This window comes from Lissotriton helveticus, chromosome 10 (assembly GCF_964261635.1).
Source record: "Lissotriton helveticus chromosome 10, aLisHel1.1, whole genome shotgun sequence".
NCBI classification, from domain to species: Eukaryota; Metazoa; Chordata; class Amphibia; order Caudata; family Salamandridae; genus Lissotriton; species Lissotriton helveticus.
Window position 1 is genome coordinate 1,041,536,234 of NC_136071.1, and position 20,277 is coordinate 1,041,556,510.

General features: G+C 47.3%; 1 protein-coding gene across 1 annotated transcript in view; it reads left to right on the top strand.

Annotated features, from left to right (window-relative positions):
- MALRD1 (MAM and LDL receptor class A domain containing 1) overlaps positions 1-20,277 on the top strand; it is a 2,679,189-nt gene that overhangs the window by 642,878 nt on the left and 2,016,034 nt on the right. The gene's annotated exons all lie outside the window — the stretch shown is intronic.

The following is a 20,277-nucleotide window of genomic DNA, read 5'->3' on the forward strand; positions in this document are numbered from 1 at the left end:
GCTTTGTTTAATTGTTTATTGTCTATTGAACAAATGTCTGTTCTTTATTATCTGAAGATTCATGGTTGTGTTGTTATTGGCGTGTCCGTTTGCTCGGTGTTCCGCTTTACCAGCGCTGGTTTGGGGGCCATCAAAGCTTTCTATCAAAACCGATGAAATAAAAAAATGAGGAATAAATATTGTTTCAGTACGTCATCTGCTTGATATTCTTACGTTGTTACAGTTTAACGAGGATTCGTGCGTTTAACTGGCCTGTTCCCACGATGGTTCATGGTTTTGTCTTTTGTCTTTTTCGTAAGTCTTTGTCGGTTAGTTTAGTCTTTCTTTCTTTTGATTGCTCATACTGAACAATCTTTCTTCCTTCCCATTCGCACTCGGCTGTCTGAGGTTGCACGCATGTCGGAAATGACGTGACACCAGTGGGTGTGTTCGAGGTGCTCACGGAGGCGGGGTCGCTCAGAGACCAAAGTGTGGCCGAGGGCTAGAGGTGGAGCGTGGGAGCTGGGGGGATCCCGGGGCAAGGGGCCACGGGAAGCCACACCATGGGGAAGGAACAGGAGTTTCTGGAGGCCGCCCGCACTGGCAACCTACCGGCCGTGGAGAAGCTGCTGTCTGGAAAGAGGTTGTCCGCTGGCTTTGGTGGATCTGGAGATCGAGGTGGGGAGCGCAGCAGCGCTGGAGGTTCTAGCCATCCCCTGTCCAGTCTTGTCAGGTAAGAAACAGGACACCGTCACGAACCACACCCAATTTTGTACTGCCCCCCCCTGCGGTGGCAGAATGCCCCAGTGAGGTAGATGTTTTATATAAATGCATATGGGGACCGCATTAACCTAGCAACGGTCCCTTCCAGAACACGGAGCCTCTCTTCCCTACAGCAAGGCAATGCCATACCTAGCTCATCACTCTGGGAGTCACACTGCAGAAGCATATGCGTGATAGAAGAGGCTCACTCACCTGGAATGGAACGTGTTAATCTTGAGCGTTTGTCAGATTATAATCCCCGCCCCCACACTTCCAGCTCCTGTCTACTACAAAGAAGACTGCCGCTCTACCATGAGTTAGTAGCCGAGGGCACATGACGCGGCACCATGAGCACCTCTCAGGGTAGCACCCTCACCGCCCAGCGGGCTACACACAAACGTATTCTTACACGAAGCACAGTTTTATATCTCAGGGCATCCAGTGACTTTGCAGAAAATAGGTAGGACTTGTGATGGCCGCTCACATGCTTCACTACGCCATAGGTACAGAGACAGACACACCATATGGCCTGGGTCATGGAATGACTGAGCCATAGCAGTGTCTGCACGCAAATGAAGCACTTTCCCACTATGCTCTTTGGTAGACATTCTTTCACTTGTCAGCAAACCACAAGGCATCCCAAATGAAGTTTGCCAACTGCCTTGAATTTACATGGCCATTACTGGAATGGGGTAACCCAATAAGGTTCAAGGACCTGGGTGAAACGTTATATAGAAAAACAATGGTCCCAACCAAATAGTTTCTTTCAAAGAACAAAATCTGTACTGAGTAAATTGTTTAAATGAGCTTCTTCAATCAATAACGCTCTATTGAATCAATCAATTTTAGCAAAAAACAATTTTCAACACATTAATTTTTGTCGAAAAACCTGACACAAACCAAAGTATTATTCGAAACAGTTCGGAGTTTAATGTTTCACTCCATTAAAACTCAATAATTGAATATATACACATTTTTCATTTATATACAATTCGGACTAACGGTAAAAAGAAGAGCAGTCAGCTTCTAAAAGAAGTGCAGAAAAAAGGAGAAGAAATAGTGATTGTGATAAGAAGGGTGCAAGCCTCAAAAGAAAATTAGTGACAAGTGAAATAGAAATTCGGATTTGATTTATGCTGTACTCAGAATCCAGCTAGTTATTTTCTAAATAGGCCACAGATAGTTGTTATTATCTCCACTCATTTATACAGTCACAAGTGACATGTATAATGGTTTCCAGCGTGGTCCTATTTGTATAGCTTAAAGAAAGGCGTCGACGTTTCGACCCGTCTTTTGGTGCGTGGGCAAGTTGGAGCCTCGACCTGCGGGTCTTCCTCAGGACGGATGTTGCACATGCGTTTTTACCGTAGACTTCACACAACAGTATCCTAAGTTAAAATTCATAAAAAGATTGGTGGTCAGGATTTTTGATAGTGTATATGGATTTTAACTTTCCATAACCGATATGTTTCTTACCCATTGGGGCTCCAACTTGCCCACGCACCAAAAGACGGGTCGAAACGTCGACGCCTTTCTTTAAGCTATACAAATAGGACCACGCTGGAAACCATTATACATGTCACTTGTGACTGTATAAATGAGTGGAGATAATAACAACTATCTGTGGCCTATTTAGAAAATAACTAGCTGGATTCTGAGTACAGCATAAATCAAATCCGAATTTCTATTTCACTTGTCACTAATTTTCTTTTGAGGCTTGCACCCTTCTTATCACAATCACTATTTCTTCTCCTTTTTTCTGCACTTCTTTTAGAAGCTGACTGCTCTTCTTTTTACCGTTAGTCCGAATTGTATATAAATGAAAAATGTGTATATATTCAATTATTGAGTTTTAATGGAGTGAAACATTAAACTCCGAACTGTTTCGAATAATACTTTGGTTTGTGTCAGGTTTTTCGACAAAAATTAATGTGTTGAAAATTGTTTTTTGCTAAAATTGATTGATTCAATAGAGCGTTATTGATTGAAGAAGCTCATTTAAACAATTTACTCACTACAGATTTTGTTCTTTGAAAGAAACTATTTGGTTGGGACCATTGTTTTTCTATATATTGAATTTACATGGAGCACATATATCTAACTATTCGCAGGATGCCACATGCCACCCCGTGGCCACACCAGGGCACATGCTGCCTGGAGGAGCGGCTGGGGTCAATATAATTTTACACAGCGAAGGTGCCGAAAAAGTGTCTACACACGATAATCCCAGATGCAGCTTGAAATCCTTTGGAAGATGCAAGGCCCGAGTTTCCCCTGAAACCGGGGCTAGAGTGTTTGGAAGGGGCATCGCCCCTTGGCAGCCAAGGTTTCTCCACCCAGGCATCACTCTAGGGGCTGGTGTAGGATGTGCGAATTTAGGAGTCTGCATGGTTGGGAGTGGGGAGCCCATTCTGAAGGCCCAGTGCACCATGCAAAGGACCTCTATGGATGACCCTACCAGTGACGCGGAACCACTGTAGGGCCTTTGCAGGTGGGTGATGTTTGACCTCCTAATATTATTGTTTTGAAAGGCAGCCAGGCCTCAGTCATCAATGCACTTACTGTAGTTGGTAAGGCTGAGAGAACCCATTCTTTCATTCCAAAACATAAGTCTTCACTCAGTGGAAGAGCCATGCCATGTCCTCCCAATGCAGGAAAACACCGGAAAGAGGGGGGCATAGTACTGGCGGAGATGGTACAGGTGGAAATGGTACCGGAGCGCTGATTACGGTTGCAACACACCTTCAATGATTCCTAGAGCAAGGGTGTCCAAACTAAGCCTGAAATTAATTAATTTAATTGTGGGTTTATATAGCGCTAGAATCAACTCCCGGAGGAGTATCTCCGCGCTTCGACCGCTGGGGAACCCATCCTGGCTCAGCCTGAGAGATGGTCCCTAATGGGCATCTCTAAGGTGCGACCAAGCATCCCCGGCGGTCTGGGGGGCCGTTGTGAAGATGAGGCAAGCTAATGCCCAGAGTTGCCGAGTGTGGTCCCTGACTGGAGTAGGCACCGAGGCGAGAATTATCGAGCCCGCTGACCCTGGTCCACGACCCTGCCGCGTCGGGAATCGAACCCTGGTCCCGGGCCATCCTCTGCTGCCGGGTCTGCCGCCTCTAACCAGTGAGCCACACCACTCCACCTGAAGTGGAGGCCTGGATCCATGCCAGATTTGCATGATAAACACAGATGATGTAAATAACTTCCATTGGGAGTCACTTTATCAAAATTTTTCTTTGGTGGATATATGAAAACCTGCTGTGGATCCGACCCTCATGAACGATCGTTTGACACCCTTGCCTAGAGGTTCCACTTGTTTTTAAATGACCTGGTTTAAACCACAAGGCAGGCAGCCGAGTGGTTTGTAAGTATTATAAGTTTATTTGAGGACAGTTTAAACAGCTTTATTTTTTTTTTTGCTTGTGCTTGCTCTCCTGCCCTGCTATTGGCATTGTAAATGACAATGCCATTTATTTATGTTAAAAAAAAAAACATAAATAAAAATAATGTCATGAGCAATGCCAATAGCTCTAACTTTTGCAAAGGCGAAACCGTTGCATTGTAAATGCTTGTTTTTATACCGCTTCTCATACCAGTGAAGGGTGTCAGAGCACATTACATCATGAAAACATTATACAGCCACAATGAATCATAACTGTTTAAATCAGTGTATAACAATGTTACATAAGACAATGTGGATTGCAAGGTGTAGAAATCCCAAGTCATCCATACTGGTAGCGCGCATTTTTAAAGATTGTTTGGTCTGGGGGGCATTCCCAAGGCGGCCAACATGGCAGAAGTTCATTGTTGGATCCCGTATGGAACCCCATTGTTTTGTGCATATATCCGATTGCCAGATTGCTATCAGGACCTCTACCTTTGGTCCCACTGGCCCCTATTATGAGGAGTTGAAGTGGAGACATCTGGGAGTGTTGGAACGGGTCGCCGCTCTGCGCTGCCGGCCACAATACCTCTGAGCTGTGCGGGCTGCGCTGAGGTGGCTGCAAGGGTGTGGGCCTTTTCCACACAGAGGACCCAGACTGGCAGCTTGGTATGAGGGGGGGAGAGGTTCTGCTGTGAGAGCTGAGCTCTCCCACCTCCTCTGGGTGGGCTGAGCTGCAGCGCATTGTCGAGGTTGGATCGGGCCCTGCTTGTGGCAGGTCCTAGCAGCTGCTCTGTGGTGCTCCGGCCCCTTCCCCCATCGATGGATCTGCAGCCCTCGGGGCCTGGCCTAAGAAGTGCTGTGATCCTCCCTGGCCCATGAGGTGACAGTGGTACCGCCCAGGGGGTCCTGCTGTCATAAGGCGTCCTAAGATAATTGGCTCTGGGGCCTGGCATGAGATGCTCCGAGTCCTAGGCCTACACCCGTAATTCCGGCAACAACAGCTCCCAAACTTGACGACTCGCTGAGGTGGGAGCCACTAAACTACATTACCCTTGTCCTGGGAGCTGAACCTGCGGGGTGGTCTTCTCCTTCATTTGTTTTTGGCCTTTCAGACTTCCTTGTTATTCGGCGAGTGTGTACTGTTTTACATATTCTGACCGTAATTAATGATCCAATATCTGCTGGGGGTCTAGATTCCATTATTTCCCCTTGTTGAATGTTTCTTTCTCCACTCTTAATATTTCTTTTTCAGGGCCACAGATGCTTCTGGGATGGAAGTATGAGGTGAGAATGGCGTTGGGGTGTGGGAATTCAGTATGACATTATTGTTGCCTCATTTATTCTTCATTTGTTACATTGTAGGTTTTATGCCCTTGTTCGTGTATTGACACTCTCGCATTTCTTGCTATGTTTTGCACGACACAGATTGGCCTCCCTTTATACACAGCGAACCTGCCCTCATGTTGAAGGGGTTACATCCCCTCCTCTCTATTGCACCACATGACCCCTTTACTTTCCCCCGTGATGGCATAATTCCGCACTTTGTCCTGGAATGTAAATGGTCAACTGGACCATGTGAAACGCGCCGCAGTCCTTGTCCGTGCCCACTGTTACCTTCCTGCGGTTCTTTTCCTTCAAGAAACACACCTACTGGGTAATCATTGCCCATTCCAGGCACTTAGGGGATATGACAGGGTGTTTCACTCTAGACTCACATGTGGGTCCTGTGCAGTGGCCATCCTGTTGCTGCAATCTTTTCCCTTCTCGGTCTCTCACAAGGTCCGCGATCCCCAGGGCTGCTTCCTGACACTCACTGGGATGCTTGAGGGCCAGACGATTATTCTTGTGAGTGTCTACACCCCACCTGCAGCCCATGCCACGGTTCTGCTTGACCTGTCTAAAGCCCTCCTAGATATTCCATCAGAACTGACAGTAATAGGTGGCGACTTCAACGCGGTTCCCATCCCTGAATTTGATGTCTTGGGACCTCTTCCCGATGCTCCTGTGTCTATTGTCTCACCGACTGAGCCACCGCCCTGGGTCTTTGTGATGCTTGGAGGATTTGGCATCCAAGATGCCGATAATACATGCATACATCAGAGGAACATCGCTCTCATTTACATATACTATACTTCTTCATCTCGGCTCCCCGGGAAAGGCCCACGACCCATGTGGCGCCTTAATGGCTGGTAATCACAAGACAAAAAATAAGTTTGGACCTTAAGAGAGGAACTGTAGACATATTTTCACAATAATGAAGGCTTGGGCACCACTGTTGGCACCCTATTGGCTGCCGGTAAAGCCACTATGCAATGGGTTTCCCCGGAGCATATTGAGTACAGGTATGGGCATGTTCTCTTCATATCAATCAATTAGAGGCACGCGCCCTTAGTTTAAAGAAGTCCCTCCTAGCAATCCCTAGCAGAGATACTCCCAGACAGGTGGCCCTTCTTCACAAAGAGATTCGTCTCCATTCCCTAGAAACTGTCAAGTTCCTTTGACAGGCCACTATGGTCAGGATTTATGGATAGGGAGACAAAAACTTAAAGCTTCTGTACTGGTTGGCTTCCCACCAGCAGAAGACCAGAATCGTGCCAGCGATCATGAATGATCAGGGTGTGTCTCTCCACTCCCTCCCAGAAATTACGCACTTGCTCAGTACTATCATAATTTATGCACAGCACTGCCCGGGAGGGATGGGGCTTACCTGAAGCGGTTCCTCACCAACGTTCCCCTTCCTCGCATCTCCTCAATCGAATTATGAAGACTGGATGAGCCCTTTTCCACTGAAGAAATAGAATCTACTCTATCAGCAGTGGCCCCCGGGAAGCCCGCACAGTTTTCCCTTGGAGTACTACGTGGCTTTTAGAAACATCCTGACCCCTCATCTCTTGGCCCTCTATGAGGAGATGTGACAAGGTGGTGCCTTTCCTGCGGTAATCGATTATGCCACAATTGTGGTAATTCCCAAAACACTGCCTTCATCCATGTCCTGCGCTAATTATCATCTGATCTCCCTAATTAATGGAGCGGTAAAGATCTTTGCGACCCTACTTGCCACCCGACTCAAGCAGGTTCTTCCCACATTGATACATTCCAATCAATATGGCTCTTGCTGATTAATGGCACCTGGCATTGCCTCCGTCTGCTTAATGTGACTGTCATCTTTTAACTTCAGACTTGACTTTGCTTTTTATCAATTTTGAAAAAGCATTTGACACAATGGACTGGTGCTATCTCTCACAGGTACTGGCATGGGCTGGATTTGGGCCCGCTTTCATGAAATGGTACAAGCCCTGTATCCCAATCCAACTGCGAGAGTTCAGATCAACAGCATCCTCTCCCAGGCCTTCCTTATCCGCAGAGGAACTAGGCAGGGTTGTCCCATATCTCCCCTTTTATTTGCGCATGAGCCATTGGCATGGCTAATCCTAAATGATGCACAGACGAGGGGTTGGAGATGGAGTGACAGCCACAAGGACCACATACCATTGTATGCTGATGATGTCCTTCTTTATTTGGCAAACCCAGCGACGAGAGGCTCATGCTGCCTCCACCTCCTGTGCTGCTTTGGGGAGGTTTCAGGCCTCCGGGTCAATCCCACCAAATCAATCAATCAATCAATCAATCAATCATGGCATTTGTATAGCGCGCTACTCACCCGGAAGGGTCTCAAGGCACTGGGGGGGAGGGGAACGTCACTGCTCGAACAGCCAGGTCTTGAGCTGCTTCCTGAAGGAGAGATGGTCTTGGGTCAGCCGAAGGTGGATGGGGAGGGAGTTCCAAGTCTTGGCTGCAAGGTAGGAGAAGGATCTTCCTCCTGCAGTGGCTCTGCGGATGCGTGGTATGGCGGCGAGGGCGTGGCTGGTCGATCGTAGCTGGCGGGTGGGCGTGTAGAAGGTCAGGGGGTTGTTGAGGTACTTGGGGCCCAGGTCGTGGAGAGCCTTGTGTGCGTGGGTGAGGAGCCTGAACGTGATTCTCTTGCTGACGGGGAGCCAGTGCAGGTCTCTCAGGTGGGTCGAGATGTGGCTGTGTCGGGGGATGTCCAGGATGAGCCTTGCGGAGGTGTTCTGGATGCGTTGGAGTCTTTTTTGAAGTTTGGCTGTGGTTCCGGCGTAGAGGGTGTTCCCGTAGTCTAGACGGCTGGTGACGAGTGCCTGGGTGAAGGTCTTCCTGGTCTCGGTGGGGATCCATCGGAAGATCTTGCGGAGCATGCGCAGGGTGTTGAAGCACGATGAGGAGACGGCGTTGACTTGTCTGGTCATCGAGAAGGAGGAGTCCAGGATGAAGCCCAGGTTGTGTGCGTGGTCCGTTGGCTTTGGAGTGGTGCCCAGGGCAGGGGGCCACCAGGAATCGCCCCAGGCGGAGGGCGATGATCCCAGGATGAGGACTTCCATCTTGTCTGAGTTCAGTTTCAGGCGGCTGTTCTTCATCCATTCGGCGACGTCTTCCATCCCTTCGTGTAGGCTGCCTCGGGCGGTGGCGGGGTCGTTGGTCAGGGAGAGGATCAGCTGGGTATCGTCGGCGTAGGAGATGATGTTGAGGTTGTGTTGGCGTGCGATGTCTGCGAGGGGGCTCATGTAGACGTTGAAGAGGGTTGGGCTGAGAGATGATCCTTGTGGTATGCCGCAGATGACTTCGGTGGCCTGGGATCTGAACGGGGGGAGGCAGACTCTCTGGGTTCTTCCGGCGAGGAACGAGATGATCCACTCCAGTGCCTTCTCTTGGATTCCGATGTTGCTGAGGCGCTGTACTAGGGTGCGGTGGCACACAGTGTCGAACACTGCAGAGAGGTCCAGGAGGATGAGGGCCGCTGTTTCCCCCGTTGTCGAGCAGGGATCTGATGTCATCGGTGGCTGCGATCAGGGCGGTCTCGGTGCTGTGTTTGGCTCGGAAACCGGACTGCGAGGGGTCGAGGGATCTGTTCGTCTCGAGGAAGGCGGCGAGTTGTCTGTTGACGGTCTTCTCGATGACTTTGGCAGGAAAAGGGAGGAGCGAGATGGGGCGGAAGTTCTTGAGGTCGGTGGGGTCCGCTGTTGGTTTCTTCAGGAGGGCACTGAGCTCGGCTTGCTTCCAGCTCTCCGGGAAGGTGGCGGTGTGGAAGGAGGTGTTGATGATGTCCCGGAGTTGGGCTGCAATGATGGAGTCGGCCTTGTTGAAGACGTGGTGGGGGCAGGGGTCGGTTGGGGATCCGGAGTGGATGGTGTTCATCGTGCGGGTGGTGTCTTCGGTGCTGACCGGGGTCCAGTTGCAGAGGGTGGTGGTGGCAGGCGTTGGTTTGGTGGTTGGGTGAGTGGTCTGTGCGCCGAAGCTGTTGTGTATGTCGGAGATCTAGCGGTGGAAGAACGAGGCGAGTGAGTCGCAGAGGTCTTGCGAGGGGGTGATATCGTTGTTTCCGGCGCTGGGGTTGGAGACCTCTTGACGATGCTAAAGAGTTCCTTGCTGTTGTGGGCGTTGTTATCCAGTTGTTCTTTAAGTGCTGTCTTCTTGGTGGCGCGGATCAGCTGGTGGTGCTTGCGGGTGGCGTGCTTGAGGACGGTCATGTTGTCTGTGTTCTGGTCATGGCGCCAGGCTTTCTCGAGGGTGCGGCAGTTCTTCTTGGAGTCCTTGAGTTCGTCTGTGAACCAGGGGGTTTTCTTGCTGCCAGGTCTGCTGGGAGGGTTCTTTATTGGTGCGAGGTTGTCAGCGCAGGCGGTCAGCCACTGTGTGAGGTTGATGGCTGCTTCGTTAGGGTCCGTTGTGCTGGTGGGAGGGTTCTGGCTGAGGGAGGCAGTGAGCTGCTCGGCGGTGATCTTGCTCCAGCTCCGGCGAGGAACCTGTTGCGGGTGGTGGTGGCTCGTGGTTCTTCTGAAGCTGAAGTGGACGCACTGTGGTCAGTCCAATGAAGTCCGGTGGAGTGGCTGAAGGAGATGTGCTTGCTGGATGAGAAGACGGGGTCAAGCGTGTGGCCGGCGTAGTGGGTGGGGGTGTTCACCAGTTGCTTGAGTCCGAGGTTGGCGAGGTTGTCCAGCAGGGTGGTGGTGTTGCTGTCATTGTTGTTCTCCAGGTGGAAGTTGAGGTCCCCTAGGAGGATGTAGTCAGCGGAGGGGAGGGCGTGCGGGCTGATGAAGTCTGCGATGTCTTCGCTGAATTGTGTGCATGGTCCCGGGGGTCTGTAGATGAGGGTGCCTCTGAGGGTCGTCTTGGGGTCGGTGTGTATCTGGAAGTGGAGGTGTTTGGCGGCGATGAAGGTGTCGTCGGAGTTGGTCGAGATGCGGATGGTGTTCTTGTGTACGATGGCAATGCCTCCTCCCGTCTGGTTGATGCGGTCCTTCCGGGTGATCTTGTAACCGTCCGGGATGGCGATTGCGATGTCTGGCGCTGAGGAGGCGTTCATCCAGGTTTCCGTGAGGAAGGCGACGTCTGGAGATGTTGTGTCGAGCAGGTTCCAGAGTTCGACGGCGTGTCTGTGGAAGGAGCGGGTGTTGAGCAGGATGCACTTGAGGGGGTTGTTGCTGGGGCTCGGCCTGGCGGGGGCGGTGCAGGGCCGGAGGCAGGTGAAGCAGCAGGTTTGTCAGGTGAAGGGTCCGTGGGTGCGTTTCGGGGTGGCTCGGTGGCAGGCGGGGTTCCGGCCGGCGTTGAGTGTGGCGGCGTCGTAAGTCCGTCGTGTGGTCTGGCGTCGGCGGGGGCAAGGGGTCCTGGTGCTGGGCGCGGTCCTGGCGTGGACGGGCGCAGACGGGCTTGCCTTTGGCGCGCCTTCGGCGAATAATCGGCGCGCCCTCTGCGCGTGACCGCTGCGCGTCCGCCCAGTCTCCATTTAAGGCGAAGGGGGCTGGGCTGCGATATCACGGCGGCGCGAAGCGGGGAGCGGGGGTTACACCAGGGGGGTCAGCGAACCTAGACACAGAGGTACAAATCTAACAAAATACAGCAGGGTAAACAGCAAACAACAGAAAGGCAATAAACAGGGAAAAACGGCAGATCGGCGCAGCGAGCAGCAGCGAGGGGGGCACACACACAGCTGGAGGGCCGTGCAGCGCGGGGGTGACCTGAGGACAGGACAATCCTGGTGCCCTTAGCCCCTTCCCAGAATTGTTTGAATTTGCAAGACGCTATACCCATCCGCCAGCTTAGTTTCAGGTATTTGGGCATCTTGATTGCTTTACATCCTAGGCTTACTTGGTCCCTTAATGTGGAACTCCTGAAGCAGAAAGTCAAGGCTGACCTTCTTAAGTGGCAATCCCTTCCAATGAATGGTATGGGCCATATCATGCTCTATAAAATGATTTCTTTACATCTTTCAAAATTTGCCAATTCAGATACCTGTGAAGTGGCTCTGAACTATTGATGGGGTGACGATCTACCTCCTCTGTCATGGCGCCAGGGCTCGTTTTGCATTCGCACATTGCCAGCGGGACCCTTATGAGGGTGGGCTGCAGAAGAATAACCTCCATCTCTACTATTTGGCGTCACATCTCCTGGTGATTCATCATTGGTTCCGCTCTAGTTGGCCGGATCCTGCTTACCTGTTTGGACTGGCTTTGCTGGTATTCCCCCTAATACTGTCCATCCTTTATGGCTCACCCTTTCCTGGTTCCACAGCCACAATGACCAAGGTAGCACTGCAAAGCCTGGACAGCTGCCCTGCAACATATTCGATGGGATGCCACACTTAAGCGGCAAACACCTCTCTGGCATGGTACCTGGCTGAAAGAAGTGGCATCTCTACAGGCTTTGGAAGGTGGGATCTTATCAGGGTCTCCCAATATGTGGGCAGCGTCACACATGCGGTCTTACCAGGAACTTCAAACTACATATACACTATCCCATACACAGTTTTACAAATATTTTCAATTGCAACAGGCTCTACGTTCACATCTCTCACAGATTGGCTCATTTCCTGAATTTAGCCCACGGGAGGCAAAGCTCTTGATGGTCCCTTTAGGCAAAGGTGGAATCTTCAAGATCCATTGTTCTACGATTGAAAATACCCTGGGCACCCAGTACCCCCGCAGAGCCTGGTGGGAAAACTGTGTGGGACCTATTGAAGACGAGGACTGGCGTGATGCACTAATGCCACCAAGGGTAATCACGATTTCCTCTAGACACTGAGGTTTCTTACCATCTACTCTAATTTGATTAACTTTTGTTTGAGTGTGATGATTGTTCCGATTAAATTACTTTATGCATGCTTCAAGTAATACTGGTAGGCAGTACATTGGTGACAGCAGTATCAAGCTGAGGCCTTTATTGTATCTGTAGTGGATCATTGGATGAATAATAACTTCCTGAATTAAACGGAAACAAAACAGAAGTCTTAGTTGTGGACAATCAGACTCAACTCTGGGAGCCATCAGTATGGCTAGAGGAACTAGGTCATATCCCTACTCCTAAACAGGTGGTTGAAGACCTGGGACTCTGGCTTGAAACTATCCTTATGATGGACACTCAGATCAACAAGGTGCCTGCAAGTTCCTTTGAGCTCCTTAAATTCCTTGGCTTCTTCCCATCTTGGCACAAAGAACTATTGTTCTTGCCCTCATTATATCACGTCTTGACTATGGAAATATGCTCTATTTGAAGCCTCTAAGTCCCAGTTAAAGAAGCTACAGACAGTTCAGATTGCAGCCACTAGACTCCTGTGTCACTCCATTCTGCGTGTTTCGCTTTCAACCCACTTGCAAATACTTCACTGGCTGACCACTGATAAGCATGTTCATTTTTAAAATCTATGTACTTTCTTTATGAAGCCATGACTCACACTGCCTCTCAATATCTTAACAATCTAGTCTAGTGCCTCCCTATGCACCTAAACACACCTTGCGATCTAGCGACTCATGCTCACCTTGCTGTAACCCCTAGGGTTAAGATGGTCAGACAAAGGGGCACCCCTTTAAATATCTAGGGCCCCAGTTGTAGAATTTGTTGCCTCTCAAGCTAAGATTATGCGCTCTTTTATTTAGTCTGTACATGCTAGCGCTGGCAAGCCCTATCTAGGCAGCCCTGCTCTCTAATAAAATTATATAATAGTAATGATGCATTATCCAGTGACTACAGCTTGGCACCCATTCAAGAGTCCTCTGCACTTAAAATATTGTAAATCTTTTTGATGAAATGGTGGCGGGTGATGTTACTTAATATGCAATCATTTTGTTCAATTACAACAAATATTTTAACCATTGTTTATTACCTTCTGCCACCAACATGTGCAGCCCCTCTTGATGGCTTCACGTTAATAATAAAGATCTTCGATGTCACTTTCGAAAATTGTCATTTTTGGACAGATGTAATCTATAGTTATTAACTGAGACATCACGGCCCTCGTAACAATCAGCTGGCTAATTAACACTTACCTTTTAAGTGGGCTGTTTCTAAAGCCCTTAAGATGCCATCATAACTCCTCGCATTAAGACATTTTCTGCTGATTCCGACCATTTATCCAACTACTGATCAATCTGGGATGTGCCTTTTTTTTGCAAAGGTACCAGAAAGAGTCATAACCCAACAACTGTCTTCACATCTGGATTTAAACCACATACTAAGTGATATTAACTTAGGCGTTAGGCGTCAACTCCACTAAATTGCAGACCAACTGCATTTGATACCATTGAGCAACAGGTGCTTCTTGACAGATTGCTAATATTCGGTAGCAATCTAACATTGCTATTGTTTGCCCAATCACTACAATGAAGCATCAAATATGTTAACATGAGATCATTCTTTCCCTAATCTAGCAACATCATATGTGGTGTACCTCAAGTATAGGGTTTGTCAGAAATGTTATTTAATCCCTGCATGGACCCACTTATCAGCATCCTGGACATAGTAACAGATTGGTTACTGGCTGCAGTGATGATACTCAATTTCATCTCTACCTTGAAAAAAATTGCCTCTATAATGAATACTGAAAGAAAACTGAAATCCTGACCATGAGGCTAATAACCCATTTTGCCTCTATTTATCTTGGCCTGCATGAGTCACTGACTCACTGAGAGCTGCTCAACCCTATAGAATACATTTAGCAAGCTAGATGTGACACTCTGCTGTGCTTCCCTTGGCTTTTTTAAATTTTGGAATCTGGAAATTTTGATCCCTCTGCATATTCATCTTTTTCCTTAGCCATCGGTAATGTGTGCATAGATAGCATAATCCAGGTAAACGTTATATTCCATCCTATAAATTACAGGTGGAGCTGAAAGAGAATTCTCACTTACCCTTGCTGATATTGTGCACTCATTTGGGTTATCATTGGTGTTGTACACCGATGATACCCAGCTGGTTATGTCAATCTCTCCCGACCCCAGCTCCAGCCACCTATGGTAGACTCCCTGCCTTCAGGAAGTAGACAAATGGATGGCCGGTTGTAAATTGAAATTGAATGAGGGCAAAACTGAAGATATGCTGCTGGGCAACAACCCTTGCAGTAATGTCCTGAGCCCTCTGCCAGACTGTCTAAGCCAGCAGCCCACCCCGAAAAAGTCAATAAAGAGCTTTGGGATGTGGCTTGACTCAAATCTCACGATGAACTATCAAGGCAATAGACCTGCTGCCAGCTGTTACGGTGTTTTGAGATTACTGAAGAAGGTTCTCAACCTCCTTCTCCTTACAGCTGGAAGAGTAATTGTGCAGGCCCTTGTGCTCTCACGTCTGGATTACGGGAATGCCTTGTATTTTGGTTCTCCCTGCTATATGCTCAGAAGCTTGCAGACTGTGCAGAATGTTGCATCTCGACTTTTGATGAACATCCCTAAGCATCAGGCTGCAACCAGGGCTCTCAGAGACCTCCACTGGCTTCCTGTGGTAAACCAAGTATAGATTAAAACCCAATGCTTTATGCACAGGGCAATAAACAATAGAGGCCCCCTATGGCTAAGATCTTTAGCCTCCCCATATCTACCTGGGAGATTCTTCAGATCCTCTTCAGCTCACCTACTGATGGTCCATAGGATCCATAAAACCTGCTGGAGCAGCCACAATTCCTCCTTTTTGGCACCCAGACTCTCGAAATCTCAACCGCTGGCATTGCACCTGAGCACAAACTTTCCTTTCACAAAGCTTTGAAGACAAGACTGCTTTTCAATTAACTACCTCTCAGCTATCTATGATCCAATTGTATCTGTTTGAAGCGCTGGGAGGTCTTGGATACCCATGCGCTATATCAAAACCATAGAATTAGAATTCCAAAAAACATGAGAGCAAGACTTAGCAATCGCTTTAGAAGACAAACAATGGAAAAGATACTGAAAAGATACAAAAAAAATTCAAAACATGTACAAAGCAAGGAATCTTTATACAAGATTCTACATAGATAGCACCTTGCTCTAAACAGTTCATATCAAAGAGGACCCACACGACCACTTTCTGGAGTGGTTGCAGGGGAAAGGCAACATTGGTTAACATCTTGTGGGACAGCCTGCTCCTAACAAATTACTGGAACATGGTCCTCAGGGGCACGCACAGAACAGCTGGAACAGACTTAGCCAGAGGGCCATGAGTCATATTGGTGGGAGCACCCTTGGAGGAACTTATCCCCAAAAGTTGCTTAAAAGAAAATATAACTCGTTCTTATTCCTGTAAGTATGAAAGATATCCTTACACTCTAGAGGGAACGGAGGGGCATGGGTATAACATGTGGATACACAAAGTATGGTTTCTTTTGGGAATGAAAAAGCTGGTTTATTAAATACCGTAAAATAAGAAGCAATATGAAGGAGTTTCAGGACCTGTTAATCAGTTCTCAGAGCAGTACTACTCTAGTGTTAATTATACAAAAAGACTACACGTTCTTAGACAGGTAATATGATTTAATGAAGGAGAGATTCTGAAAAGTGAGAGCAGGTTTCATTAGGGAATTTGAAGAAAGGGTTAAAAAATAGGCTACATGCAGTGGTTCTGGAGTTAGGAGAGAGGGGGTGTTTATTAAAAAGTTGAAATGTATTGTTAAAATAAAGTGCAAGTAAAATTATTAACATGAACAACAAATTCCACATGTGGCCCTGTAGAGAAAACGTTTACCACTCTTATTTGGAGAAAACCTACAATAAGAGCAAGGAAGCAGCCACATAACACTTCAAGGCCAGACCTGTGTTCTGGAATACAACGCAAATACATTTCTGCATTTAACATGACAGATATACAATTTGTACGTCATCTAGAAGTGTCCATTTAATAGTTATGCAAATCTTTGTAGTGTAAAATCTATAAAATAAAAGGTTTGCTATACTTTCAGCACATTGCAGCAACCAAAGCCAAAGATGGGGCACTGTTGATCTCTCCCCATACGCTGGTGAACTTTTGGTTACCTTGTCCCGCACAATATAGAGCAAGGTTGTGTGTGTATGATGTCTTGCATAGGTTTTGTACTAGATGGGTACCCGTCCAGTACAAAATAGTATGCTTAGATATTGTTAAATACGTGTATAACTTTGTGTGTGTGCTCAACAGTACACTGACATGCAAAGTTGGAATAGTCTGAAGAAAAACAAACATTATTCCTGCATCAAGGAAGTTTCATTTTGTGATGTAAATCTCAGTTTGTCAATATTAGTAGATAGTTATTTTCCTAAATACATTTGTAAGGTTGCTTGTGACCACCTATGTACCACGGGAAACATCCTTCCCAACGCAACTTTTACCACGCATTGCCTTTACGATGCAACATTTACAACGCAAACCATTACAACGCATTGCGCTGGGGGGCGCTCTAGGATAGGGAATACGTTTAATTTACTGTCCAACACCTTCCCTACTATCCACGGGGACTGGAGTTGGAATAGTAAATTAAATTATTCACTATCCAGCGCCCCAAAGCACTATGCGTTGTAAAGGTATTCATTGTAAATACCGCGTTGTAAAGGCATGCGATGTAAAAGTAAGCGGTGTAACGTCATACATCCATGTACCACCCATAGGATTCCCCCTTGACACAAAGTAGCACATAACACTACGATGCTTCATATTTGGGCTACTTTCAGCACAAGCAAGTTTGTGCTGGTAAGTAAAGCTCAACAACTCATTGTACCAGTTTGTATGACCTTTGTTATTCAAACCCAGAGTTTTACAAAATCTTAGCCAGTAAACCTGACATCAGTTGGAGCCATGTTTGTTCTAATAGCTTACAAAATGCCATTTTCTACCCTAAAAGTTATTTTCACTTATTCAATTCAGAAATATATTTTAAAAAAGTTTCTGTTTTTTAGGTTAGTAGTCTGTGCAGGCTATCCAGCAGTTCAGCACTCATTGTTTAAAAGATAGGGTTATTTCACTTAAGTTAGAAGGGACCCACTGCCACTGATGACCTCTTTCTCTGAACCAAGATATAGTGGCAGCTGTTGAGTGCAAAAAGTGGTGAGGCGGAAGACCATACTCAGAATTGCAGTGAGAAAAGCAAGCAATACTGATGCCTGATGTTCTCAGGAAGGGTTTGGCTGGGGAGAGAGGGTGAATGCAGATGTTCATCTTTACTCAAAAGTTTTATTTTTATCAAGCTTGAGAGGATGAAAGGTAAAGTGGAGTGTTTGAGTTTAAACCATGGGCTCAAATACAGATCACAAGCCGTGTCGGAAGACTTAAAGGATGTGTTAGTCCAATGAGCCTTCATACCCACCTAAGAGACATGGGGCCTGTGACTGACCATATTCCATTCAAACCTTCACCAGCATTAAGGCATTACCAGTGTGTGTTGAAAACAATTTAACATCAACACGCATTCATCCATCCACGCACTCTCATTCCCCCAATGAACCAAACACTCCCTTTCACACACTTACCCATTCTGCCGTTCACCAACTCACTCGTACTCAACCACACACTCAATCATACTTTCTCGTCTAACTACCCTCCCACTCCTCCACCTTATTCACATTGCCTCACCCACACACTGTTGTATTTTTAGGTATTGAAATATGTTTAAAGCAGCAGGTTGCACTTTAGTCAAATAATGGTGTTTTGACAAGCTTTCATATACCCACTTTATCATTCCCAAAGTCATCGACCCAGTTACTTACTCAACTACTCACTTAAGATCAGTCACCTATTTACCTAACCACATTCAACAATTCATTCACTTAACCCGCCTTACATCATTCACCTAACTACTCGTATTCACCCATCCGCATCAAGCTTCCGACTGTCAGTCAACCAATCCCTTACCCAGCCATCACTTTCACATATCCACTAAGTCAACCCCCACATTCAAAGAATTGCCCAGTCACACAGAAACATCAAACATCACTCATTGAGTAACAAGCAATTTCATTAATGAACAAGTATACCCAGCGGCTTTGTTAGCGCTTGTTTTAGTCTCCCTACACACTATATCTAGATGTCCACTGTCACTACAATAAGCACATGTAATCTGCAAGGGAGATAAAACAACCATCCATAGTTGTTGTAGTACAGATTGTTTTAGTGAGCGAATTGGTTCTGCAGAGCAGACAGCAAAGCAGTTAGAAAGGGAAAGAAAAAGAGAGGAGAGTGAACAATGTTTTACTTTTTTTCTCCCAACTTCCTTGTGCAGTTTTTTTCAGGCAGCTGCTGATCTGGTTATCTTGCTTGAAATGATCACACTTCAGGATCGGATTAGGATGCACATACTGCCTGTGCTGAGTTTAAATGGGCTTCTCCTGGCCATGACTACTCTAAATTAAACGTGATTTGACACCACAGACTGACGAACTAGGTTTGCCTCTGGTGTCTTTCACATGCTTCCTAAGACCACCCTTTCCCAACTTGCCACAGACTGGGTGGGGTGTGGTCAATGAAGCTTGCTGGCCCACCCAGCCCTATGGGGAGGCGTTAAAGGGTGGGGCAAGTGCTGCTGAGTGGCGTGCAAACTGGAGCAGCCCAGGATTGAAAGCAAAAGCCTATCAATGGCGCTCCAGATGAAGTTGGAGAAATCAAAGCAACGTTGCGGCACTGCGAGGAAAGACCAGGGCTGTGTGTGAGTAAGCCCGCCTGGTGCTGAATCAGTCTTGTCCTGTCGAAGGGGCAGGCCTTCTAAACATGCAGAATTAGGTGACCTTCATTTTAATTTTATTTACTTAAGCTTTCATACTAGAAAGGCATAAATGGAAAGTAGGCGTAACCCCTGCACCCGTATACAGGGGCTGCTGGTGCACAGACCTCCCGCCACCTCTGTATCCAAATATGACTGTTGCATCTCAAATGGGACCCATGAAACCTTCTGCCTTTGAAGGCAAGGGCTTTCATGAATATGGAGAACCATCTTTCCCATGAGAGGAAGGAAATATTAAAAGACGGCGATTTGGCCATGATCTTGCAAGGGTGGGGGAGGGAGGCTGATGTCTGAAGAGTTAGGAGAGCAGCAGAGCATTTAATTCTGCAACTGTGGAATACCGCACCTCGCAGTGAAGCGGATCTGTGTCCTGCTATAATGCAAAAATACAATTGGAATGTATCAAAGTATAATCATAAGAGAAAGGTGAATGTAAGGAATTCTATCTTGGTTTCATTAGAGTATATAGACCTGCACTTGGGTTCTCTTTATAAAATCTGCAGCAGCCAATCACAAAGCAGAGATTTGCTTGAGAGAAGATAAAACAGTTTTGCTAGTGGTCTAATCGAGGATTAAAAACTCTAAGTTATAGGGGGGCGTGGCTTGCGCGCCGCTTTGGAATGGCGGTCTGCGCTTGAGCTCCGAGACGAGCGAGGGCCGTCGGAGGTTCATCTCCGTCTCCAGGGACCCCACAATAACGAAAACGGAGCCTCATATGTCGGAAGGTGGTGTGTACCTGTGGCAAGTCCTTTCTGCGCCCTGGAGCTGCTGGTGGCTGTTATTTTGACTCTTCGAGGTGGCGCTCGGTGTATTTACGAGCGGCCGCCATTTTGTCTTGCCTCACACACGCAGTTCCGAGTCTCCTCACGAACGGAGGTACCATGGAGTCTACTTTATCCAGGATGCGAATAATCCAGTGGTGGTGACGAATATTGCCTTCTGCAAGCTGGTAAAGTTTTTTTTTACGTTCTCCATGCTGTGTGGCTTTCAATGCAGCTTTTTTCCTTTCTGCATTTTTATTTTACTGTGCCTTTCTTCAGAGCGCCTACAGGGCATTTTCAATAACATTACCTGCTCTTTGAAGCTCTATTTGCAGTCTTCTTAGTCTATGCAGGCATATTCTTCATCCCGGCAGGATCCTGACATTACGGTGTTT